This window comes from Balaenoptera ricei, chromosome 6, assembly GCF_028023285.1.
Source record: "Balaenoptera ricei isolate mBalRic1 chromosome 6, mBalRic1.hap2, whole genome shotgun sequence".
In the NCBI taxonomy this organism is placed as follows: domain Eukaryota; kingdom Metazoa; phylum Chordata; class Mammalia; order Artiodactyla; family Balaenopteridae; genus Balaenoptera; species Balaenoptera ricei.
The window spans coordinates 63,984,135-64,011,358 of record NC_082644.1 but is presented as its reverse complement, the minus strand read 5'-3'; the positions used below and the strand labels follow the sequence as shown (position 1 = coordinate 64,011,358).

Below are 27,224 nucleotides of genomic sequence, written 5' to 3'. Positions count from 1 at the left end.
ACCCTGATCACAAGGTAGCCACGTTCTTTCCAGACAGTGGCTGCTGGAGTACACAGCAAAGGGGAAATGAAAAGGGGGATACAGTGCAAATGGCCGTTCACATGTGAGAACGTTCACAAATCTGTCCATAATTCTAGGAAAGAGCATCCATGGTGCTGAAATCATTGCTTAAGAAATTCCAAAATCCCACCAGGGTGTATGCTGTTGCTTTCTTTCTCCAACAAGTAGTTATTATCTTTAATTGATTAATTATTAGTGATGTCTTAATAAAGATTAATCAACAAGTGATTGTAGTATTTATTGTAAAATCTACATTTTGAATAACAAATATCCTTCAGAATGCTCACGATGAACTAGGTTTCCTGAAGAATGTTGATGGTCCAGGTCCACAGTAGGATATGCACTTAGAAAATTTGTGGGTTCAGAAGGGACATTTGATATTACTCACTCCAACCCCACACTTTGCAGGTAAGAAAACTGAGGCTAAGTTTTGATGGTTTTGCTGGGATTCACGGGTCTTGACAATGACAAAATCAGCCCTAGAAGCAATGTCTGCGGGTGATAATAATAAAGGTAATATTTGTTGAACACTTTGCTGTGTGCCAAGTACTGGCTAAGCACTTTGGATGTGTTATTTTAATTAATCCTCACAACAAACCTAGGGCATAGATAGGACACATTTAGGTGGGATTAAATTGACTTTCACTGGATAATTATCCAACTCTTCTACATAAAACCTGTGCTGTTTGACGGTCAACTTTGCGTTTCCACAGAAAATGTAACAGTAGCATAGGAGGACAAAATAACATTCAATTGTGAAGAAAATGTCGTCACTATATTTCAATGACGCGATGATTCCTTTTCATGGTGATAACCATTTTACTAGAGATTCATTGTAACTAAGGAAACACATACTCACTAGCCCACGTATGAGTGGACGAAGGGTTAGGATGGTTAGGGGAAGCAGGCTTTTTCTGTAATAACTTCCTAAACACTGAAAGATACCCACCTAACCAGTATCAATCTATGGATAGCACTTCAGCATATTTTCTACTCACATCCCACAAACATGTAAGGTGGTCCAAAATAAGTTTTCTTGCTGTTTGAAATTAGATTTTGCAGAGGAATACACTTTTATAAGCATTGGAACTGTTTTGTATACACAGCTCACATCCATTAAGCCAAGTTACAATCACATCTTAGAAATGTGTTTGTGTCGTGTACTGCATTGCTACGTGGCTGAAAATAAAATGGTTCCATGACAAAGTCAACGGTATTCCCGATTGTATTAACTGGCTCTCCGTGTCCATCCACAGTATTCAGTGTGTTCCCAACAAAGCCAGAGGAGAGGGACAACTTAAACCAAACTAAGTATAGAGGCTCGACCTACACCAACACCCCTGAGGGAAGCAGCAACGTGAGTAGGAGCCTGAGTGCTGACGTGTGTGCATGGCTTCCTTACGTCTGCTGAAGGTCATCCTCTCTCACTGTGGCTCTTGGTGGGATCATCACAATCCCAGGGAGCCATAGGAGGCCAGAACAATTTTTCATAAGGTAAGAAAGGAAAGAATAGGGAAAGGAGGGAGGGAGGGAGGGAGGGAGGGAAAGAGGGAGGAAAAGAAATCTACAGAACCTGCCCATTAAACTCTGTAAATACATCTCAATCAAGGTGAGGCCAGAAGCCTTAAACCATTAAACACTCAAAAAGAAAACTTTTGTTTTTGTCTTTCTGATTCTTGAGAGTGTGAAGCGGAGGCAGAGAATGGTTTCTGTTAAAGACTCCCTGCCAGATTTTTTATGAATTAAATCCTACACTTGCTCCAGATGTGCTCATTTCTGATCACTGTCTTTGTTGGATCTACCTACTGAATCCTAGGAGGATTTCAGGAAATGTTTAACTCTGAGTTGGTGAAAAAAAATAAAATAAAATGATCTTGCTTACTCTGTATCAAAGTACACTTGGCTTGCCTCCATTAGACCTTTATGAAATTGTGTTAGGAATATGTTATGTGAAGATGCTCAGAGACTGGTCTAGAGATTAGAAGGTCCACATACAATTAGAAAACCTCAATCTAACTCGGTAAATCTAGTCATTTCAGCTAGGAGGAGAAATCACAAGGTAAGTAATATTAAAGTTTGCTAAACTTTTTTACAAAGGCACACTAAATCCCCTTTTTTTGTTGTTGTTAGGGAATAGTTTTATTTATTTATTTTTATTTTTGGTTGCGTTGAGTATTCGTTTCTGTGCGAGGGCTTTCTCTAGTTGCGGCAAGCGGGGGCCACTCTTCATCGCGGTGCGCGGGCCTCTCACTATCGCGGCCTCTCGTTGCGGAGCACAGGCTCCAGATGCGCAGGCTCAGTAGTTGTGGCTCATGGGCCTAGTTGCTCCGTGGCATGTGGGATCCTCCCAAACCAGGGCTTGAACCCATGTCCCCTGCACTGGCAGGCAGACTCTCAACCACTGCACCACCAGGGAAGCCCTAAATCCCTTTTTTAAAATGTAATCTCAAAGTCTAGAATCAGACACATCATCTCCAAATAACTAACAAAAAAAGAATTCATACAAGATATGTCTTTTTCATCCACTGTTAGAATGAATCCGATCACTCTGAAAACACTCTGCTATTCCTCTCAACACTGAATTACTTTTATGAGCCAACTGTATTGCAAACACTGCAAAACCTCAGAGAAAGTTTCACACAGTAAAGACCATTTACATATACTAATTTGGCAAAAATTGCTTTCCAAATCACAACATTTTACAAAGGCCATATTCTATTTTTCCCTCAGTGCTTTTTTGACAGTTGGAAATGGATACAAGTTGTAATTTACTTGTATCTATTTCCTACTTTAGTAGTGTCCACTAAAATCATTCAAACAGCATGACAGATAAAAGGCAATAATGAAAAGTGTCTGCAATCTTCTGAGAGTTATAATGTGCAGATAGCAAACAGTAACTGATGATTAAATATATATATATATATGATATATACATATACATATATAATCTATACATATGCCTGATGACTACTAAGATAGTGTGTAAATGTATTTAAGGACTCTGCAAAAGAAATGTTATGTAAAATTGTGTGCATTGATCTAGTAATCCCCAAAGCTCCTAATCCGACTTTAATTTACCTTAATGGAGAATTGCTTAGCGAAAAATCCTCCAAGACAGTGAAATCTGATGTATTTGATTAAGCCATGTATTTTTGTAGTCATGAAAGCAGAACCACACAAAAAAATGTGTTTTTCATCAAAAACACTCCACTATTTGAAAATTATGGGGAAAATGGGCAATGAATCACAAGGAAGAGGGAAAATCGATTATGGCGATTACCAAAACAGCAACACATTTCAGAAATGCCTGACTGAACAGGGTCACAATACACTTCGAGTTATGTGAAACAGAAAATTAACCAGTGTTTGCGCCCACTATGTGTGTTTTGTTAACAAAGTGATTTTGATTAAGTTTATGGTCACATTGCAGGATCACAAGACTTAACAAAGAGGATTACTTTAAATATGAAATCTTTCAACTGTAAAAGTAGTCATGTCTGAAGGAGGCTGGATATTAAATATTTCTCTAAATTGGAGTTATCAGTCTCTCTTTTTCTTTTCCAGGTTGCCTGAGGCTTCATTTTTCCATGAACTGAATAACTACACGTACACCCTCACCCCGCAAAGAACAGAAAATACTACCTTAAATGAAAAGAAATGCAACCCTTCACTTCATATTAGTACTCTCATAAATTTAATATCCACTGTTCATTATCCAGAGAGCTACATAACGTAAAAGACATTTTCTTTCCTATTCTTATTTTGCACAAGGAAAAAACAATCAGTATTCCAACTGATTTGCTATCTTCTCTGTGGGCCCCAGAAATCTTAACAACAGTGATAACACCACCAGTTCATCTAGAGGCCACAGCCACATAGCTAATGGTGAGAAAGAAAAAAATAATAATAGCAAGGTTTAAATGTTGAGAAAGGCTGTTTACAGCTTTTTTCTTCTGACTTACTACCTAAGAAGACCTTGCTATAGAATTAATCTTATTGGACAGTATTCCACTACCCCTTAGTTCCCAAGAGGTTACTAACATTGATTTGAACATGTGGCCTTTGAAATTTTACAGGATGTCTGAGCATAGCTACTTTTGATGATCTATAAGCCTGATATACATTAAGTGACAGGCAGAAAGATGGAGAAAGAATTGGGTCCAGTAAGTGGAGATAGGTATTGTAAATAATAACATTTCATTATTTCAATTTATTCATTTATCACCTGAGTAGGTGCTACACGAGAATTCTCATTACTCTCTAGACTTTATAAAAAGTTTCAGAGTATAATCATGGTAATTATAGCTAATGATACCGCATCATATACTTGAATGATGCTAAGAGAGTAGACCTTAAATGTTCTCACCCAATAAAGAAACAGCAATTAAGTGACAGGATGGAGGGCTTAGCGAAGGTTTTGATGGTAATCATGTTGCAATATATAAATTTATCAAATTAATAAGTTATATACCTTAAATTTACACAATGTTATATGTCAATTGATCTCAAAAAACTTGGGGAATTTTGTTTTTAAGTTTCAGGATGTCACAAGATTGCCACTCATTGGATGGATATGCCATCTTAATAATAGGGGCAAAGTTCATATTATATAGTTCATATTATAAAGTTGAATGGAAAATAATTCAGTATATATTTTCAGTATATATTTTACATGTCATATAAATGTTAAAATTTAAAAATCATGATAGGATATAATTTATATATAAATAAAAATATATAAGAAATTCAGTAATTATGCAAAATATTTTTGTCAAACATCTGACCATCTTTTATAATTTGTCTGTTCTCATTTACTTCAGAAATGTTATTAGTAACTACTCTGTTCATACGTCTAATTTCTAAAGCTTTTATACAGAGGGGAATAACAGCAAAGGTACTATGATAGTAGCATCGATACTAACAAAAATGGCTTTATTTATTGACTATCCCATGTGTCAGGCGTACTACTCTTTAAAAGCATTATCTCATTTAATGTTCACAGCAATACTAGGAGAGAGGCAGGTGCTCCTATCATTCCTATTTTAGAGATAAGGAAACAGAGGATCAAAAAGGTTACACAGCAGGCATTTAAACTCCGGTCCATGCAGAGAAGACACAATGAGCTAAGACATGCAAAGACAAAGATTTCTAACAAACATCCCTTTTGGTGCTCCCTCTAGGACTCTGGGCAAGACACGGAAACTTTCCATTTCTCAGATTTTTTGCTATATAAAATAATGGCGAAAAGAAAGTGAATACGGAATAGCTTTATAGCAGGCAACTTCGTAACTCTTGAATTTATGTGGGGTTATGCAAAGCAAATAACAACTCAGAGCAAGGCTAGTGCTTTCGCCTAAAGGGGTGGGCATGAATGAACTGAGGAATCGAGCTGCGGGGAAAGGGCCGAGCAGATACAATCTAGCTCATGAAAGGACCCCCAGGTTACAGACAGTTAATCAGGAAAGGCCGTGGTCTAGGCAAATATTCAACTGAGGCCCAGAGCATCAGATTCAGGTAGTCAGCAAAGCAGAGCGAGAGCACGGGGTGGGTGGAGGGACTGCATGGCCCTGGCCCTTCCGCCCAGTAAGACATCACCTAGGATCCTGGCAGCTGTAGCAGGGATGAAATCAGAGAGAAAAGAAGGATCTGGCCCTGCACTGGAGGCATGTGGGCACGGGGAATGGGATACGTCTCGAATTGTAGCCTCTACAAACAGAGCTAGGAATAAAATTTGCTTTTCAAAAGCGCTGAGGACTGCCGTCCCAGCACGCACCTGCCTCAGGGTACTGCATTCACTTGTCTCTCTGCCGAACTTTTCCTTCCCAGAAAGTCACCTTCTTAGATGCCCACCTTCGTTAAAGCAGCCCCGATTGCACCTCACCCCACACGGAGTCACTTTACATCCCCTTCCCCTGCCAAGTTGTTTCCTTCATAGTACTTATCACTCTCTCATTTATTTTACACACTCTTGTCTGTTTATTGACTCATCTCCCTACTGGAATGAAAGTTCCCTAAGAAAACAATCTTGTCTTTGTTGATGCCTGCTGCATCCCCAGTGCCTAGATCCACAGTGCCTGGGACACAGTCGGAACTCGGTAAATATTTGTCTATTTAATATAAGAGTCAATTTCAAAGCAACACTGTCCAAACGCCATTTCTCATTTTCTAGAGTTTTGGGTTTTATGTGCTGCCACATGCTTTATTATATAAATTAAGAGATGGCTAAACTGGTAAATAATAATAAATATAATCAAAGTTAGTGACCTTGAAACTTGTGAATTAATTCAGGCGTAAATACTGCTCAAAATGCAGAACTTGAATGTTTTGATAGTTTAACAGAACACTGACAAAGCAAACTACAAGATATGCTCTATTTCACAAAGAAAGGGAGCCCTTGGCACTTCTCTAAAAGATCAGAGTTATTGGTTAATCACTGAAAACATATATTCCTCTTGGATTGTTTTTTTCCTGGTTAAAAATAAAAAGGTTTTTAATGTTAGGATATCTACAGAACAACTGATAGGTACCACATATATAATCAAAATCACTCCTTATAAAAAAAAAAAATTAATTTTAAAATTCCCATCTTTTACATATAATTCTTAAAGTAATTTTAGGTCCTGAGTTCAGAACTTTAACAAAAACATGTTTCAAAAATAGGATATAAAAAAAAAAAAATAGGATATAGAAAGAAAAGATATGAGAAACTGAGGCATATGCAAGCATTTGCTGTTTTTCTTCTCACTATAAAACTAACTGAAACAAGATTTTGGAATCACGAAAACTGAATGTTAAGTCAAAATAGGCATTCCCTAGGTAGAAGATTATCTAGTATCGAACTTTAAAATGAAACAAGACTGTGCCATTTAAACCAAACGTACTTTTGTTTGTTTGCTTGCTTGTTTTATTGTGAGGTTGTAAAGAGAAATGAGAGATTTCAAACTATAGTTAAGCATTTGACTACAATTAAATTATACATATAATATGTCCACTTCTCAGAACATAAGTAAGTCCTATGATATTATGTCAAAATCTGATTTAAGTCTTCTTGGTTTCTTACTCAACATTTTAGGGTCAACTAAAGTTCATTTCAAAGAATATATCAGAGAAATTACCAAAGAATAAGCTATAAGAAAAACGCAAGGGAAAAGGGTTCAGCCCAACAAACTATAATAGCAGAAAAAAAAAAAAACCTATAGTAATTGAAAGAGTATTATAACTGATTCAGTCATGGACGTACAGAAAAATAAAACTGAATGAGCAAACCAGACACAGCTTTTAAAATGTATAATGATTTCAAATAAGATTTTTTTTTTTAAAGAAACATTGCATATAAACTGGGGAAGGAAGGACTGTTTAGTTTGAGGATAAGTAATTGGCAATTTTGAAAAAAAAATCTATTTAAAAGCTTGCCTTATACTACAACTACATGTCACTTACACATGATTTGAAGGCGAGATTATCAAACTATATTCTCCCCCTTGGAAACACCTATATTCTATGAGCTGCTTGGAAATATTTCACTTCTATAATCAACTAATAATATCCTTTTCAAATTCAACTAAAAATTAACTCATGTAGATATTTTACTAAACTTAATACTATTTTCTAGTAAATTGCTTCAGACAAACTAAAAATACCAATTTATGAACAGTAACAGAAAACGCTGATTGATTAAAGAACTGGCCATTTAGTTTGGCAGCTTTTTAAAAAAAATAATCTAGGGACTTCCCTGGTGGCGCAGCAATTGAGAATCTGCCTGCCAATGCAGGGGACACGGGTTCTATCCCTGGTACGGGAAGACCCCACATGCCGCAGAGCAACTAAGCCCACGTGCCACTGAGTACTGAGCCTGTACTCTAGAGCCCGCGAGCCACAACTACTGAGCCCGTGAGCCACAACTACTGAGCCCGTGCGCCACAACTACTGAGGCCACACGCCACAACTACTGAAGACCGTGTGCCTAGAGCCCATGCTCCAGAGCCCATGCACCTAGAGAGAAGCCACTGCAATGAGAAGCCCATGCACCGCAACAAAGAGTAGCCCCCGCTCGCCAGAACTAGAGAAAGCCCACGCGCAGTAACGAAGAACCAACACAGCCAAAAATATAATAAATAAAAATAAATTTGCTAAAAAAATAAATTAAAAGAAAATCTGTATTTATGTCAAACCTAACCTCACAATTCATCCCACCATCCCCTTCCCCCTCTGTGTCCACACATCTGTTCTCTATGTCTGCATCTGTATTCCTGCCCTGCAAACAGGTTCATTTGTACCATTTTTCTAGATTCCACATATATGCGTTAATATACGATGTTTGTTTTTCTCTTTCTGACTTACTTCACTCTGTATGACAGACTCTAGGTCCATCCACATCTCTAGTGGGAACATGTGGTATAGCACAGGGAGCTCAGCTCAATGCTGTGATGACCTAGATGGGTGGGATGGGGTGGGTGGTGGGAGGGAGGCCCAAGAGGGAGGGAATATATGTTTACACATAGCTGATTCACTTTGTTGTACAGCAGAAACTAACACAACATTGTAAAGCAATTATACTCCAATTAAAAAAGAAATCTGTATACATATAACTCTTTATTGTAAATTTACCACATGCTTTATTTATACTTTCTTCTAGCAAAGCAGTACCTGGTTTGTGTGCTAGAAATAAACATAATGATATTTTCACGGTTATTTAATACTTTCAGGTACTTTTAATAACCACAGAGAAGGGGATCATCAATGACTTCGACTATATAAAATTAAAAATAAATATGTAAAAACAATTACTAAAGACCAATAAACAGACTTAAGGTACACTTGCTACAAACATGACAAAGAGTTAATATGCCTAATATATAAAGAATGTGAACTAATGAATAAAAACCCTTAGGCAAAGGAAATGTAGAGACAATTCATATAAAGGAATAAATGATTTGTAAACAAATATTAAGGAGAAAGTAACCTTCAGTAATTAAAGAAATTCATATTAAAACAATAATGAGGCAGTGTTTTGCCTATTAAATCAACAAGATTTAGATGATAATGTTTAAACTGACCAAGGGAAAAGAAACTGGTATCTTCAGTCGTTACTGGTGGCATTATTAGCACGTACACCCTCTCTGGAACACAATTTGTTGACATGTTTCAGAAAGACATAAAACTGCTCATATCCTTTGACCTAGGGATACCACTTCTATGTGTCAATGCTAAGAGAAACAATGCAAAATATAGAAAAATTTAGCCCAATTAAAATGTTCCTCAAAACTTTGTATTTGAAATAGTGAGAAAAATGGGAAAAAACCAAAAACAACGGCTACTAACAGGAAAATAGACACATCTAGTCAATGAATTATTGGGCAGCCATTAAAGATGATAGTCATGGATGAGGCAAGATGGAAAAAAATATATATTTATGCTAAAATGACAATGGACAAAGTACTGAATAGCAAACTCACCATACAGTATAAAGGACGAGAAAATTCTCTCAAGTCAGAACAGTGGGTTGTTTTCAGGTGATGGGATTATTAGTGACTTTTTGTTTGTTTGTTTCTAAATTTCCTATAATGAGGTTATACTACTTTTATGACTTTAAAATAGATGAATAAAAGTTAGCATATAGAAAGGTGAAAACAATAACACTTGACCACTGTATCAGAGCAAAATATTAGGAAAACTACTTTAGGTTCATGTTCTCTTTCAAATCACTTCATTATAACCCAAAAAAAGAGTAAGAAACGCTTTTCTTACTCTGCTAATTGTCAGACATACCCAAGTGGAATGTTCCACATTTCTGTGCTTTTCTGTTCTCTACTCCGAGTGCGAGCTACCATCAGAGCTCAGTATTTAATTTGGTAGGCTTATAGTTACATACATTTAAAATACTAATAGATAAACTACACATTTCTGAAAACTAATCATGCCCATCCTTAATTTTTTTTCCAGATAATTAAACAACTGAAAATGATAAATTGCCCCTTTAACAGACTTAGCAACCTTTTGGCACCGAGTACATCAATTAACTACAGTACCATATTGGATCCAATATTGCATCTCCTACCGTGCATGCAACAATATGTACAAGAGACTTCTATCAACAAGGATCAGTGTCATGTATGAATCACCATGTCACCTGAATTGAGAGTTCTCAGGATCCTTTCTATAATGACAAATTCAAGTTCTATGTTATTACCTAGAGCACTGCAACCCATGACTGCAGTGTGTGGGGCGGAGGAGACGGACTATTAAATCTTTCTGGGGTGAGAACGGGTGGCTGTTTTATATAGCTCCTGCCGATCATAATATTCCTGCGACCATCAAGATTTAGATCTGTAATTACAGAGGACCCTGATTTTCACCTTGGTTACTGATAGAGACTGTACGTATAATCACAATAAAAAGCCAAGACTTGAAAAATGAGACTTTGCAAGAGGTTAGTGTCCCCAGGCTCTAGTGTATTGATTGGCTCGAAGTAGCCCTTGCACTTTCCCACTTTGTTACGGGGGCTGAGAATGCTGTAAAGCAGAAGCACTTCCATCCTTACCATGAATCCTCTTTGGTAAGGAAATTAAAAATTATAATAGTAAATCTGTTAGAAATAGAAAGAAGTTTTATTTTTTCTAACTGACAAATTTTCTGGGGAGATGGGTAGGAGACACAGTTCATGGTTCTGAGCAAACACCAATTTAGTACAGACCAAAACACCCTCAGCACTGTGTATGTACAATCCCTTGCCCCTGACAGAGACCTTTGTAGCTTTTTCAAAGCTGCGAGCATTGCCTAATACACAATTGATTGTATTCTTAACCAATTGCCTTTAAAAACCCTTATCCCTCAGAAACCTGTTTTTGTTCGTTTTGATTATAAAGCTGGAGGTACATGGGGACAAAGAGAGTCTCAGAACTGATTAAGAATCAAACAAAAAACTACACCTAACTGTTGCTACATACTTTCTAAAGCATATTGAAAACAAAACAATTCCTTGCTATAGCTATAGTTACAATGCAAGAAAAAAAAAAAAGAACAAAAACAAAAACAAAGCTATCTATAAAATGCAAATGCTGCAACTAAAAATACCAGACCCATGGTGCTCCCTGTGGGAGGTGACAGGAACTCATGATGCAAAAGGAAAAGAGAAAGGCATTTGGGAACAATCACCTCAGGTTCTGTGACCAAAAGAGAAGCCAGTTAAGAGAAAGTGGGGCTCTGTTTCCAGGAACTGTTACAAAGTCCTTTAACATTTCATCCCTCCTCCTTTCCCTGGCTGTTCTATTACACCTCTACAGAAACCTGAAGTTGTGCCTTTAACCCTTGCCTCAGCCTCACGGAGGGTGTGGAGAGGTGGGAGGGGGGCGGTTGAAGTACTCTCTTAGTTTTGTCTCTATTGCTCTGCCTCTCATCCCCGCTGGATTGGCAGGGGTGAGTCTGGAGGTCCTCATCCGCCTCCACATTTCTTTCAATGACTTCTAACATGTTCTGATACGTGCTTGTCAGTGTTAATTACAAGTGACATTAGATTGGTTTGATCCCTGACAAAATTCCAGAGCGTTGTAATAAAGCAGGACAGTAGGAAAGATGGCAAGAGGAGGCTAGGTAATGCTTTTGAATCCCCAGGATTTCCTTCAGGCCTCCCTCCTACCAAGTCTGGCCGTCCTAACAAAGACGCACATTTGCTCTGCTCTGCATAGGAAGTTTTAAGACATCAGACCTACAGGTTTGCTGACAACAGCCGGGTCTAAACCAGTTGTCCCATTAAGAGCATCCCCGTTCACTCTCACAGCATCCTGTTTGGATGTTAATTATATGATCACCCTATTGAGCCCTGTTTTCACCACTCCTTAAACCTTCACATACAGCTCTGCAGTGAAAAATGACTGAAGACTGACAGAAATCACTTGGAAAACAACAGAAAAGACTCACTGAAGAAATCTGAGAGGAGATGTGGTAGAACAGCTAAAACTCAATTTGTTTCCATATTTGCCTTCCATAGAAGAGTATTTCTCCGTATTGGGCAGGTACAAAATCAAACAGTATGCATTATTTGTCATTAGACAAAAAGCACAGAATCAGCTATCAATTCACTTTCCTTGAGGATGTATTTCTGAGATACATCTTTCACTTACATCTGACAGGTAGATTCTTTGCTAGTAAGATCAGTGGGTAGTCTCAGTATGTAAATGGTCTATATTTTACTACATGTGTGACCTTGAAAATATCAAATAATATCTCAGAACCATCAGGGAGACCAGTGTTGTCCAATCTAGCTTTGTGCAACAACAGAACTGTTCTATGTCTGTGCTGTCCCATATGACAGCCCTGTGCCACTCGTGGTTATTGACCACTTGAAATATAGCTAGTACAACTGAGTTCATAATTACATTTAATTTAAATAATACAGAGACTTGGTTTCTTATGGTAAAAATAAAACAGGATAAAGATCTGTCTCTTGTTCTTCCCTTGAGTCTTGTTTGAGAAAATGCAGTAAACTCCTCATCAAAGCAGATGCTGTCTGATGAGGAAACTTCCATCATCTGAGAACCAGCAATGCATCAGCCAGAACTCCATTTCTGGGACAGTGTTCAGTACAAAAAGGAATGGACTTGGGTTCTGGAGACCAAGGTGGAAGGGCTAGCTGGGACAGTCAAGTCTCCTCAACACAAAGTTTAATCTAACATCCTTTCTAGCACCTTTGGAAGATCTCCCTCTCGCTCTGTGAGAAATGGTTATCCCTATGACAAAGAGGCTAATATGGTCCATTTTACAGACAGAAATGTGTTTAGTTTTCATTGAGAGATATGGAAACATAATGTAATGTGTCACTCTAGTACCTAAAAAATCCAAAAGGAAAAGGAGTCCTATGCTTAAAATATCTACAAGATAATTTATTTCTCCTTCACCTATAAGTGATACCATGTTCATGTAGGCTTGTGGATGTTAGCTTTTATCTATTTGCTTATTTCATTATTTTTCTCAATTCTAGTTGCAAAGAACGTTACTACTGGAAAATCCTACTACATCATTGTTCATCTTTTCTTCTAAATGATAAAAACTATCTTGAAAAACTTACGCAATCAGAAATGGTAGCAGACCTTTCAAAAACATTTATTTAAAAATGTTCTTCACGTTTATATTACTTTTACTTAGTCTATTTTTTTTAGTACAAACAATCATCAATAAGTGAGTACTTTGCTATACTCCTTAAAGGGCTCTATCATTTTTTAAATGCTTTGAAATAAAATATCATCTAGAATGAGGCTAAGAAGATGCATATTTAAAAAAAAAAAAATTCATAGAAACTAACCATCTGTACAATAATCCATTGTCTGCTGTACCAAGGTGATGTATTAAGGATAATGAAGCATATGATTTAATAGCTGCCACAAATCCTTTTTCAAGTAGGATGGGTATAAATAATACAAAAAGATGGTCCAATAATAGCCAAATCCTAACCTAAGAACTACTCTATATGCTAGGTCACAGGAAATTAGTTAAGCTCAATTAACTGTGGAGCCAAGTGAAGTATGGCTAGGCAGTTAAGGCTCTAACCAGTGACTCTTATTCTAGTAGTGGTTATTCATTTAGTGAAACCTGTAAGCCTTCCTATCATGGTGCAATTTGAGTAGCTTTTTTCCACATGACAATATAAAGCTCTCCAACTGGAAAAGGACATTATGCTAGCATGAATTTTCCAAAATCTTAAGAATCCAGATAGATCTCTGCCTGTTTGTCAGTGCAAGCTCATCCTTACATTCCCACAGTGCCTTGCATTTATGGGAATAAGTGCAAGGCACTGTGGAAAGATTAATGTATGGTGCTCTAAAGAATAAATGCATAAATGGGAGAGCAGGTAAGTAAGTGAAGAAAATGAGGTTTCTAAGATCCTTACAGAAAAAAAATGCAATTTCATATCCCTGTAAAACCTGGTTCTAACATTTATCAGCCCTTAGACTTTTGAGTTCTGATGGCCAGTTGTCAAGAAGTTACTTCCTTTGGTGACAAAGGTCTCCTTAGGCCAGCTTCCTATAAAGCATGAAAAAACCCCACAAAATCATACACACTCTTTGAATGCAAGTGTCCAAACATTAGCTCCTATTTGCAAGTTGAAGTACTCCTCTCCTAGCTATCTCTGTTAATACTGAAGTCTTCACAGGGCCTTATGAAATCAGTGAGGCAAATTTCTGATGACAGGAAATACAAGCGGTCATACAAGCCAGCTGTTTGGCCAAACAGAGATGGCACAGCCATTCACTGATAAGCTGGCACAGCTAGTCCTGTCCCCATGCCACCCAGGCAGTCCATCTAAAGTAAGATTAGAGGTTGCAAATCCTAGCGTTCAAATAATACTGGGCTGCGGAAAATTTCCATGGCTCAACATAAACAAGGGGCCTACGTGTGAGCCATATGCCACCTTCTAAAAAATGTATGCTTCACCAGGAGCATTCAGCACCAGCATATTTCCACACCGCAGTTCCTACTGCCCCTGCTTTCCTAAGCCTGGCTTGCCAGAACTGAGATCAATTTTATTAGATACCATTAGTCTCTGTTAGGGCGGTCATTTGAATAACAACAGATTGGCAAGTATAAAACTAAGGCACCTGTTGTACATTTGGCAGCCTGGATAAGGCCCCTTAAAAAGAAAACAAATACGAGCTATAATCATGCCAGGCAATGGCTTTTGGTTCAATAATGACCATGTGTCAGAATTAAGTGCATCTGGGAATTCCTACCACAGCCAGATGTAAAGGCAGATTTGTCCTGTCTAGTGGCATATGAGAAGATATACACAGCATACACAGATTTGGTTTTGTCTTGGTTTGGTAGGGAACTAGGTAAGTGGAACTTAGCTCAAGTAAAATAAAATTACTCAAGAGCAACTGACAATACTGTCATAAATTGTGGAGTTAAATATTAAACATACGGGTTTTAAGATCTGGGCTATGAACTAAATAACCTCTGATTTTTCTGGGCACACGGATTTGTTCACAAATTACTCAACAACAATGGGCCAATGTTACTAGGACACTGAGCCAAGCCATGGGTTAGGCATTAGAAATACCACTGGGGAAAAGATTTGGGTCTTGGCTTTGAGGTATTTGTAATGAATCAGACCATAAATAAGCAGTTAACAATGCAGTGTTATGGACGCTCTATGTAAAATGTATTTGGGTCTCTTCTAGTGCATAAAGAAAGCGTATCCAGGCTTGGCAGGATGGGAAGACTTCCTGGAAGAGCTGTCAGCTCTGCTAAGACCTGAAGGAAGAGGGGAATCAGGCAAAAATGGAAGGGGAAGGGAATTTCCAGGAAAGGGAGAAAGCATACTCAGAATTATACACCAAAGGGTCAAAGTAGTGCATCAGGGAAATATCAAATACTTTAGTATGGCTGGAATGTATGTGTGTTGACGGCAGCAGAAGGGAAATAGAGAAAACCATTATGAGAATGGCAAGGTGGCAAGAGACAAGGCAGGGAGAAAGACATCAAGGCCCAGGTGACCTCTGCTGAGTATTTCATCCTTTACATAGAGTGGAAGGAAGAGCCACTGGAATGTTTGAAGAAGGATGACGTAAACAGATTTGAGTTTCTTAATGATCAGCCCGGCTACAGAGCACCAAAGCAACTATACAGAGTTCCCAACTAAACACAGAGAGGCTGCAATCCAGGCAAAAGACGATGAGGGTCTTGCCAACAGATGCCAGCTCACATATTAAAAGGTAGTGGATAATTTGGTTGAAAGAAAGTTAATATTTCTTTTGGTCTACTGGAATAACAAGAGATTATTTAGAGAAAACAGATTTTAAATGATGAATTTAAAATCAAGATTTAAATGGTATATTTCCTAGTTTTTTTGATAAAAAGAGATCAGTTTCAAGTTGAATCTGGGCAAGAGTAAAAATCCGATTCAATGCTATTGCACTTAGCCAATCATTTCTTAAAGTAATAGCTGAATATGCCTAACAATATTTATTGAACTTGTCATTCTTAATTTATAACTATTATCATCAAAAAGCATTTATTAAGAACCTAATTATGGAAGAACCCTCACTACACACCACCCAAAGAAGGTAGTACACGCCACTCCAGGCTCCTAGCAGGTTTTGTTTATAGATTAACCCACAGGAAAACATGACTAAATAGGACAGTGCATGCATGTGAGAAGCATTTTAGAAACCTGGGCAAAGAAGACTTAATTGTTAACACACAGTAAGAGCCATAAAAGACCAAAGCATTTTCCATGTAACTTTATTTTATGTACCATGTCTGATTTAAAACTTCAGGGTGCTTTGTTGTCAGAGAAAAAATAATTTTCCAAATCATCAAACAAATGTAATATCCTTTCTTGTATTATTTATAAGACGATAATTAATCAGAAATAGGTCTCTGTAGCCTGACCAAAAAAAAAAAAGCTAAACTTTTATAAAAATGGGTTAAGTGGAAAAAAAACTTATCGAATCATCCATCTGTTATTGATAATGAAATGAACATGTGAGCAGCGAAAATAAGAGTATTTTAGAAGACAGTATAATTGACAAAATTTCCCAGATACAGTTGTGCAGGGCAGGCAGCCAATAAATAGAACACATACATATCAGTCACTTGGCATAATTTCATTTCTTTGATGGGAGGCTGCTCTTCAGATATCTCTGCTGGATCTATAGTTCTCTTTGTAAAAATGCTTTTGATTCCCTACCTGTTGGGCAGCTATGAAAATGCCAGCCTTTGTGATTTTTAAAAACCTATTCTTGGTGGAAATATTTAATTTAACCACTTCTGTTCCAGGACTAACCCCAGGGCTCAGGCAGTTGTGTCACTGGCCTGAAAAGCATATAATTTTAGAGCTGAAAGGCAACTGCCAAAAAAAAAAAAAAAAAAAAAAAAAGTCACCCAGTCCAAACTAAACTGCTTAAGTTTAAAAAAAAAAAAAAAAATTAAATCCCTCCAGTCCCAGGCAGAGAAAGAAACAGAAGAGATTCTTCAGAAACGATAGGGGGAAAACCTACATAATTTTTAAGATTCTTCCTGAATTTGGGTTAAGAAAGCACTGTATCATGGTGTATACGCGCCTGGTACATGTGAAATAAATTTTTTAAAAATTCATGTCAGACACAAGAATATATTGAGGGGTTAAGAGTGGAGTGGATAAAAGTTGGGATCATAACTTAAAATCTTGGCTTTAAGCTCCATCTTTATTATATCTAGCTATGCAACCGTGGGCAAATACTTAACCTCTCTATGAATCAGCTTTTAAACTGGAGATAATAAAAAGCATATGACTTACATAGCGTTGTTTTCGAGATTAAAAATGACAGTGAAAGTAAAGTGCTATGCTGAATGCCTCGCACATAGTACGTGCTCAGTAAATGTTAGCAACCATCACAATTACAACTGTACACGTCAACCACTATTACTGTACTTCCAATACAAAGAAAATTAAAAGAAATTTGTTTTCCACCTATCTCAATGTCCTGAGCATCATCAGAGATTTCAACTGAATAATTATTCTTCACGTTCATGATTTCAATTAAATTCAACTCAAAGTAAATTCAAAGAAAAGAGCATAGAGCACTTGAGTTGAGAATGAGAAAATGAGAGACTAATTAGGAGGATTTCAATGGATGCAAATTAGGACAGCCTGCAAGGAGAGAAAGGGGATTCCAAGAACCGAGGGTTGGTAGAACCAAAGAGGCGCCCGAGGGCAGAGTCTTCTCCCTTAGGGCAGGGGCTCTGATACTGCAGCAGGACAGAGCACCTGGGGCTACGCTGAGAGCAGAGGCTGGACACACAAGTTAGGATTAGCCTGCAAAGGGCTTTGACTGCTGTGCTGGGAATTTAGCACTTGAGTAGGCAGAATTGAAAAGCCTTGTATTTCAGAAAGCAAAAGTTTTTAGGAAGAATTGAAAAGGAGAAAGGAGAAAATGAGGTACCAAGAAAAAAGTAGACAAAAGTATGGGTGAAAGATTATATTTTAAGTTTATAAAATGCAGAATGTGGGATACAGGAGAGCCTTCTATTTCTCAACTATCTAACAAGCCGGAAGAAAATTCAGATCTGGAACTCCAGAGAGAAGTTAGAAAATTTATTTTGAGAGTCATCTATGCAGAAATAAGTATTGCTTCTATGAGAAGTAGACAGGAATATCCCATTAAAGAGTACAGACAGTGACCTGAAGAGGCCCATATATAAAACAACAATGAGAGTTTAGAATGGAGATGGAGACCAAAGGCCAAAATATCAAATGAAGGGGAAACAATGTTGATGAAGAAAGTGAGGCTCAAAGAAGGGACTCAGAGAGAACTTCCATCCATGAGATATTTCCAATGGAAGATGTTCCCCAAAATTTATCCCTCCAGTAAAATATTATAATTCCCTCCTTTCCCACCCAAGAAAAATGTGAAAATCACTACTTAGCCAGTAAACGGATTTAGAATATTTAAGACGTTTCTAATAGATTATTACCAATTGGCCAAACATTCCATTTAAATTAAGATATAAATTAAGATATAAGATAGAATTTATAACTAAAGATATAAAACCATGTATCTAAAAATCACATACTGAATTATTTCAACCAGAAAAGTCAAAACTAGTAGACTTATTTTGTTTCTCTCTTAAAATCCTTTAACAATATTTCAATTAAGTTACTATTACAAGTAGTTCAAATATGTTTTTGCAGGGAGCCAGCAGTCTACTTGTACAGTAAGAAACCGTTAGCGTGTGTACGATGTGTCCCTTCAATTGGGGTGGAAGGGGGATGGAGGAAAAAATTATTTTAAACTTTGAAAACAAATGTTTTTTGGCCCGTAATGGAACACTGGATCAGCATTTGATGTGTCTAGTCTAATTTTTCTCTGTGAAATTGTACTGGCGGATCTTAGGGAGAGACAGAAGGCAGTAAATTCCTATCCTCCATCAATACATTTGACCTCGGAGCAAACCCCACAACTGGCTACAGGCACCCACCATCCATCATTGCTCTTGAAACCTGATCTTTCATGGAAGGACAGCTGCGCTGGGCAAAGAGCTAAAGAGCTTTCTAAGATGCACTACCATTAAAAAAAAAAAAAAAAAAAAAGGCAATTCTGTTGGTTCAGTATTTTAATTAACTGCTTTTCTAAACATTTCTTCCCCTAGACTGCAGCTCAACATCAAATATCATCAGGAATCTATTAATACATTTTTGACTTTTAAGCAAAATGCTCTCTTTGTACATTGTAGGTAAAATCATTTCTAGCTTTTCCCTTAAAAGCTTTCTGAGATAAACAGCGTTCTATGGCATACTGATGTGTACAGACTTCAAAAAACGTGCTGGACAGGAAAAGGTAGTTCCAGCATCTGTAGTAATTATACCATGTACACAACAGAGTGCACATAGGGAAAATGTACACCAAACACCCATATCCAACAAGGCTTAATTTTTAAATCAGGTAGCAATAATTTATAGCAGATAGCTAAAGATAGTAGAACACTATCATACAAACCAGCATCATTGAATATAGCATGTCTGTTACGTCATTCCTACATCCAGGAATTTTTTAATTTAAAAAATACAAAATAAGACAAATCCTTATCTAATTGGATCTTCATCACCTCTATGGCTATTTTCTCCATGTTACAGATGGTGAAACAAGACCCTAAGATGTTATATAATTTCTCCCAAGATCCCACAGATAATAAGTGACAAAACTAAGGTATAAATTCAGTTTTTCTTGCATCAAATTCATGTTCTTTTCACTGTCACCAAGAAAAAAAAAAAAAAAAAGGAAGGAAAGAGGCTGGTCAAGATTTTGCAACCTTTAGCATTATCTTTATATACACTATATACCTACGCTTAAATAAGATTAAACAATAACTGATTTTCAATTATTTATAAAATCAGTACTAATATAAACCTTTTTGTTAATAAAGGGAGTCCATTTACTGAAGCTTAAAAAAAGAAGTCACTTGTTACTTGTGACCCAGTGAGATGATCATTTCATATATTTGAAAGTACACTATCTCCTAATCCCAAAGCAATACTGAGAAGCATAATTTTCTAAATGCAATTCACAAATCTGAATTTAGTTAGCTAGTGCTACATTAAAGAATGTCCAAAAATCAAGCTATAGCTTGAGGGCTGTTGAAAAAAAGACAACTAAGAGTTTATAAACTCAATCAATCTCATGAAACTGACAGAGTTAGGATGGTTAAAGCCAGTAAATAACAATATGTTAAAGGTCACAACGCTCCTGACATTGTTATCTGAATGTCAAAGCTAAGTCGTGTTTCTGGTCAGTGAATTCAAAGAACTAGGAGAAAGATGAGCTTCAGATGGCTGCTTTTGCTCTTATATTTTGTTGTAAGTGCTGAAGAAGCCCAAGGGGAGCCTGCCACCTAAGAGCAGCCATTTGCAAAGGAAAGCAAAGCTTGCCTGCTGCAGGTGGAAAGCTAGGACTATTCAAGTTGTCTCAATACTGTGTGTCTATGGGTACACCTGATGTGCTGGCTTAAGGACAGAATCAGCTGTCTTAGCTTTCTAAATTGTCATCTCTTTCATTTAATTTGCTGATCTATGACATACAGGGATTTGATCTGCGGAACAGCAGAGGTTGAAAAGCCAAGAAAAAGTTCAGTTTTGCTCTTTGTTTCTTGTAATGTAAAAAAAAAAAAACTATAGAGTAACTGACAAACATTGATATGACCCTATTAAATACATCAGCATCAAATAGAAAACAATGAACAGAAAGATACTGAATGCATTACTTTGAGAGGGAGGAGGTGGGACATTGCAGGCAATTTTATTCTTTTTTCGCAACAAGTTGCTTTGAGGAGTGTGACAGTATAACTGGAGACAACACTTAAATTACTTTGCCTTAAAAATATTTTATAAATAAAATGTTGAGAAGAAAGTGCAAACTGTTGATTACATAAAAGCAAATGGGTGATTTATTAAAGGGGAAACGAGGGGCATGGGCCTGAAATGTAATTTTGTGAGTTACATTTTTAAGAATTCTATTTCATTGATGCTTCAGTCTCACACCATTGTCATGACTCTATTATCGAGGTTACATTAGGTCAGAGACTTCTATAACGTATAAGCATTCGCTCTTTGACCTCCCCAAGACTTATGACGTAAAGAAAATGCTGAACTTTTACATCTGAGGCTACAATTTCATATAATGAACAATCAGTAAGCACAAGCCATTTATTCTTTTAGCTATCTCTCTTAAGGGTTTGATTGTGGAGAGCTGAAACACATTTTTATTTTTAAAATGGGGGTGGGAGAATTTGGACGCTTTAATTGTCAAAACAAATGCAAGCCAAGCATGACATTTTAATAAGTGTTACCAACTACTAATTAGAAGCAAATGATATTATCCATATAGAAAACATATCCCCAAACAAACCTGTCCTTTGGTGGAAATGTCACTGTGCTATGAAATTAGAGAAGTGTAAACAAGGGCTGTTTGTTGCAATGAAATTTACTGATAAATCCCTCCTAAGCAATCTTCTTCCACATTATCAGCTTTCTTCTGTTGATGTGTTATATAGGAATCCTCAACCTTGTAGTTCACAGAAAGAACAACTCTTCTCTTTGCTCTTGGCAAATCATTGATAATATAAAAAGAAATGTTTTTAAACACTGACTTTGCTTGCGGCTGCAAGTTGCCTTTGTGCCATCACAAGTAAGTAGTTTTCTTAAAAGATTTTTTCAAAGAAACCAAACAGTACAAAGAAAAGAAAAATAACTCCATAAGGCAAAAACACACTCAGAGTAGGCCTCGCTTAAAATATAACTCATTTATTCAAACTAACCTTTCCAACCAAAAACTACTCTCCCTTTAAGAAAATAGGAACAAATAATACATTCTTTGAATACTCTGGAAAACCGAACACTTAATCTTTCTTATTTAGCACTTCATACATCTGTGCTTATAAAACTAATGCCAAAAGAATATTTTGTGGCCGCTAAGTTGAATATATTACATTAAAGGTAAAGTTTATTTTCCAGATTCCCAGAAACTTCTGGGAATTAAAAGGGCACCCATGACCAAAGGTTAAATGTATACATTTAAAGATGTGAGCCTAAAAGTTTGATGCTCTCAGGATCATAAATTAGAGCATACGCATACTTCAACTCTCAGACTACCCACAAATACACACTGAAACTAGAGAAGGGTAGTTTTAAAGCAAAACCACCTTGAGAAATCCATCACTCCTGAAATGGCACTTTTAGTACGTGACTGTGTTAATGAATTCTTATTTATCCATAGAATCCTTTTAAAACTAGAAATGTTCAATGGCTTGATAAATCAAGTTTGGGCTGAAGGAAATCCAATATGCAAATACTTACAGGGTGCTCTTTTACAAATAGTTACCCTTGTCAGTTTGAAAAACTGAAAATCAACAAAAGAACAGTGTAAGTATACTTGACCTTATTGCCTAATGTCTATCAAGATTGCCACAGCTGGTTGATTTCAAATTTGTGAAACTGACACTTAAAAACGTATAGTGCATCTTCAGTGCGGGTCCCTCAAGTGCTGACTAAACTGTAGTCACAGCCTCAGATTCTCGTTCCACACAACTTGCACAGCACTCACAAAGCTAGTTTAATCACACCATCAATCTATGACTACGCATTCCTTAAAGTAATTCTGCTTCCTTTCTTTTTTAACCTTACGTTATGCAAATAGCATCCTTATCAGTTATCCTTGACATACACTGAGAAACTGGGATCACATATGAATTTGCACAAATACCTCTCCTATGTTGCACACTCTGTGAAAAGTCATCCTTGTACCGCCATAGTGTAAGCTCTAAACCACGTTCTTGAAAAACCCTTCGGTCAATGTCTATGACTAACATCAGCATGAGTTAATAGGTTAAAAAGACGAAACAAAAACTTAGGGGACTGCCTACCTGATAATTTTTAAATGTCTCTCTAGGAAGGGTTTGCATATGCCATACCAGGGTACCTCCTGGATATAAGAACAGTTATACAGGCCCCTAGTGGCTTAGCAAATAGCAGCAGATGAGGGGATTCCGATTCTTAGTTCTCGACTTTGAGATATTCTGGCTGTAAACGAATGTCAATCTTAAAAGACAAATCAAATCATTGTATTTAATACTTTAAGTAGTTTTGCTTTTATGATTATCCACTGAAATACATATATATTAAAATAGAGCACTGTATTTCACTACTTTAGTAACTACAACTGCACTGGTCTAAGAAGAATTTGTGTTACATAACCTCCACAGTAAAATATTTAATTCATCCACCTCTTCACGTGCCATTACAAAAGTAATATATTACTCATATACATTAAAATATATTCAAGAGACACTTTTCCTCTTTGAATCTTATTTCTATTTTACTATTATTACTTCGGGCTGTAAGAACAGATTATTTCTATGTAAAGTGCTCACTATTTAAAATGAAATATAGATACAAACTGAATGCCACTTTTAAAACAGTAGAAATCTAAAATAAATGTGCTTCTGAACAACAGCCAGTGATAAAACTTACATTAGAGTGCACCTATTTACAAAGATCTACAATTAATAACACCCTTTAATCCTCATCCCCTAGCTGTCTTTCCTTTAAAAAAGAAAATTCTAGGCAGGCACATTTACAGCTTTTAGCAGTTTTTAACTGGACACAATCTGACAGCTGAATTCATGAAACTGACCAGCTTGTCAATTTCACACTTTGAAAGTACAATAATAGCTGATAGCATGAAGATGAATTTAAGAAATCTGTCACAGAATTGCTAGCTCCATTGAAAAGCAAAGTACAGTACATAATTATGGGAGGTGGGAGGTAGGAAAATTTTCTTTGTATTGTCCATTTAGGATGTCTGTTTCAAGCATTCGGACATTGAGCACTGAAATTTTATTCTCTCTTTGCTAAGCTAACAAAATAACATCTATCTGTGGCATGTAACAGAATGTTTTCTAAATAAGTACAATATTTATTAAGCTTTGTCCTGGATATCATCATACTAACAACATGGTATGATCTTTAAGTTGGTATATCTAAATATTCCTTTAATACAGAATATTTCAAGTCTTGGCAGTACATCACCCTGGTTTTACTCAAGTTGAGTGGTGGATGTGTACACTTTGAAACAGTGATAGAACTGCCAAAATGGTCAGAAGTATCAATGGTTGGACTAACACCCCATATGTGTGCTACAGGATGGTTGGAAAAAGCACACCAAAGGGAAAGGTCCACGTTTGAAGCACTGGAAGTCCAACAGAAAATCTATCTCAAGTCACAAGCAGTTACTAGTCTCTGAGAGGCTCGAAATATATGTGCTATGCTCTAAGTCAATGGTACTATGACTGTGGGCATGACAAGGGGGGGAAAAAAGAAAAAAAAAAAAGTTTAAGAGAAAATACAGGGCACCGATCCCTCAGGAATCTCCCTGTAGGCTTAAGGCACAAACTGTAGGTTGGTCTGGGGGATTGCTCTAAGAATTTTAGAAAACAGAGGAGACATTAGGCAAGTCGTGTACTGGGAAGCAGGCTGGAAACAATACAAGTGAATTGTGATAGCCCAGGTTTTGGAGAATGGACCTACTATTCACAATACTGGAGCACCCAATTAATGAAAGCCAAGCGCACACAGTGTCCAAGCTTTTTTTGTTTTTTGTTTTTTTTTGAAGCATAAGAAAACTGACTTAATTTGTTAATGCTTCTAAATGATAATCAACCTCACAGATACACAATCCAAGTTTTCTACACGCCAATGTGAAAGCTACAATAAATCGACAGGAAAGCAAAGAACGTTTAGTTTGTTCTTGGCTTTCTTTTTAAATTGTTTCCTACAACTTGGAGTTTTCATGATAAATTCTTTGTTCCCTTCCCTACGGAATGAGCGTGTAAGAACAGCAGATTCCCGTGGCAGAACTACGAGCTTTGATTCTGCCACGGAAAGGTCTCCAAAACAATCCCCCTCCTCTATGGCAGCCGCGTAGACTTTGCCTCCTGCTATTTCTCCTTCTCCCCACTAGTTCAGAGGAAAGAAAGAAATCACCAAAACCAGCCCTCCTTAAATCAGTAATCATTGCCTCTTAAAAAAAAAAACTGCAGCGGCAGAATCCCTGGGTAGGGTCGTAGTGCCCCGCCGCTCCACCATTTCCCCAATACTACGCCCACCCCAGGAGGAGAAAGCGGAGATCGCACAAATATACAGATTCAAACACCCTCATTCTCTAGAACTGCCACTCTCCCTGGTCTGAGGCTTCAAGCGAGAAGCGAACCGCGCAGGGGAGGACCTCTGCCCAAGGAGGTTCCGAAGAGCAAACTGTGCGCTCCGGTGCCGGGGCGCCGGGCTCGCGGACGCCGGAGTGTGCAGCTCCGGCCCCTGACCTGCGGGCTGCGGGAGCCGGGCTCCGGGCGAGCCGCGGACGCAGACTCCGGAGGACGCAGACCCCGGAGGACGCAGACCCGGGAGGACTCAGGGGGGCGGACCGGGTCAGCTCGGGGGACTCACCTGGTCATGTTGGCTCCGGGCAGCCTCCGCCACCGCCTCCCGTGCCGCCACCAGCACTTTGCTCCAGCGCCTTCACGCCCCTCCACGCCCGCGCAGCCCACGCCTGCCCGAGCCGCCGGAGTCCGGGCGGCCGACTGAATCCCGCGCAGCTGCGGCCCCCGCCGCGGGAATCCCCCCAGTGGCTGCCGCCGCCCGGTCCTCGCGCGGCCAGCCCAGTCCAGAGCGAGGAAGTGGAGGAGAGTCAGCGAGTGAGTCCAAAACCCCGAAATCCAGCATCCAAAGGAGCGCGTCCCCCCGCCCTCCCTCCACCCCTACCCCCTTCTCCTCCTCCGCCTCCTCCGCCTCCTCCTCCTCCTCTTCCCGGGCCGTCCTCCTGGCCCTTCTGAGCCCGCGGCTTCCGCGGCTGTTTCTCCTCCTCCCGCTCCTCCCGCTCGCCCTGCGCTGGCTTCTCCGGCTGCCGCCGCCGCCGCCGCTGTGTGTCTCCTCCTCCTCCTCCTCCCGCTCCTCGACGCTCCGCCGCTCGCGGCTGGGGGGTCCGGGGCCGCGTAACTTCTCCTCCCTCCGCCTCTCCTGTTTCCTCCTTCCTGCTGCTGCTGCTTTTAAAGAGGATTCTTTGGCCACAAATAGCAACTCGGCTGCCCCCCTCAGCGCCTCCCTCCCCTTCTTCTCTTCTTCCCCCCCAAAGTGAAGCGCACACGAGAGGTAACCAGAAACTGAGGCCGGCGGGGGGAGTGGGGAGGCGGGGAGAGGGGGCGAGGCGACGCCCGGAGACCGGCCCGCGCGGAGTCAGGGGCCGGGACGAGGGATGGCCAGGCCAGCCCAGTCCTCAGCCCTGGCGTGAACCCGCTGGTTACGGTTGAGGGCGAGGTGGTTTGATGGGGAAATTAAATGAAAAATCTCAGGAAAGTGATTGGAAAAGCTCCTCTCTTTGTTTCCTTGTCTGACTGATTGCGAAAATCCTCGTAACGTGCTGGGGATCCCACGGAATCGCGGTGCCCCGGCGCTGAGGGGTTGTGCGTGCACTTTGCCGGCGCGAGAGTGGGAGTGTGGGTGCGCCCGGGCGAGGGGAGAGCCAGGCCCGCTGGCGAATCCCTCAGTCTGGACCCCTGACCCACTGAAAGGGCCAGAGAGCTGGACGGGCGAAGGAAGGAGGCAGGAGAGCTGCGAGAAGGAGGCGCGCAACCCACACACATATACTCACTCACTTACACACACACACACACACACACACACTTGCAGAGGAGGGGGCTGGGTGACGTCACTCCCCAGCATCTATCCACCAGGACAGAAAAGACCCCCCTCTAACCAATTCACTCATCTCCTAAGAGCTGCACACCCGGGTGCTGCCTGCTCCGGGTCCTGGCACACGGGAGGAAAGATGCCGGTTGCACCCCATTCAAAGCAGCGATAAAAATATAAGGAGCGTGTTGATGAGACACGGTCTACGTCCACTGCCCCAGTTCACCTCGGTAGCCTCATTCAGGGATGTTTGGTGGATCCACTTTGCAATCAGAGAGGAAGAAAGGGAACTATGGAATCACTCGTAGTGTAATAACTCTTGTTTTGTTTCCATGCCACTTGCTTTTATGATGTTGAAAATGCAGTGCTCCCCAGCTTGTCTGTAGGACACCACAGAACCCTCTCCCTAGACAGTTGTTGGGCTACACAAGCTTCATCTACAGAACACACTATGTGG

The 27,224-nt window shown here is 39.0% G+C and overlaps 1 protein-coding gene across 1 annotated transcript in view; it reads right to left on the bottom strand.

Annotated features, from left to right (window-relative positions):
* PTPRD (protein tyrosine phosphatase receptor type D) overlaps positions 1-25,837 on the bottom strand; it is a 526,430-nt gene extending 500,593 nt beyond the window's left edge. The window contains exon 1 of the mRNA XM_059924740.1: positions 25,529-25,837. The gene's annotated coding sequence lies outside the window, so the exon portion shown is untranslated. The remainder of the gene's footprint in view (positions 1-25,528) is intronic.
* Between the last annotated feature and the right edge of the window lie 1,387 nt (positions 25,838-27,224).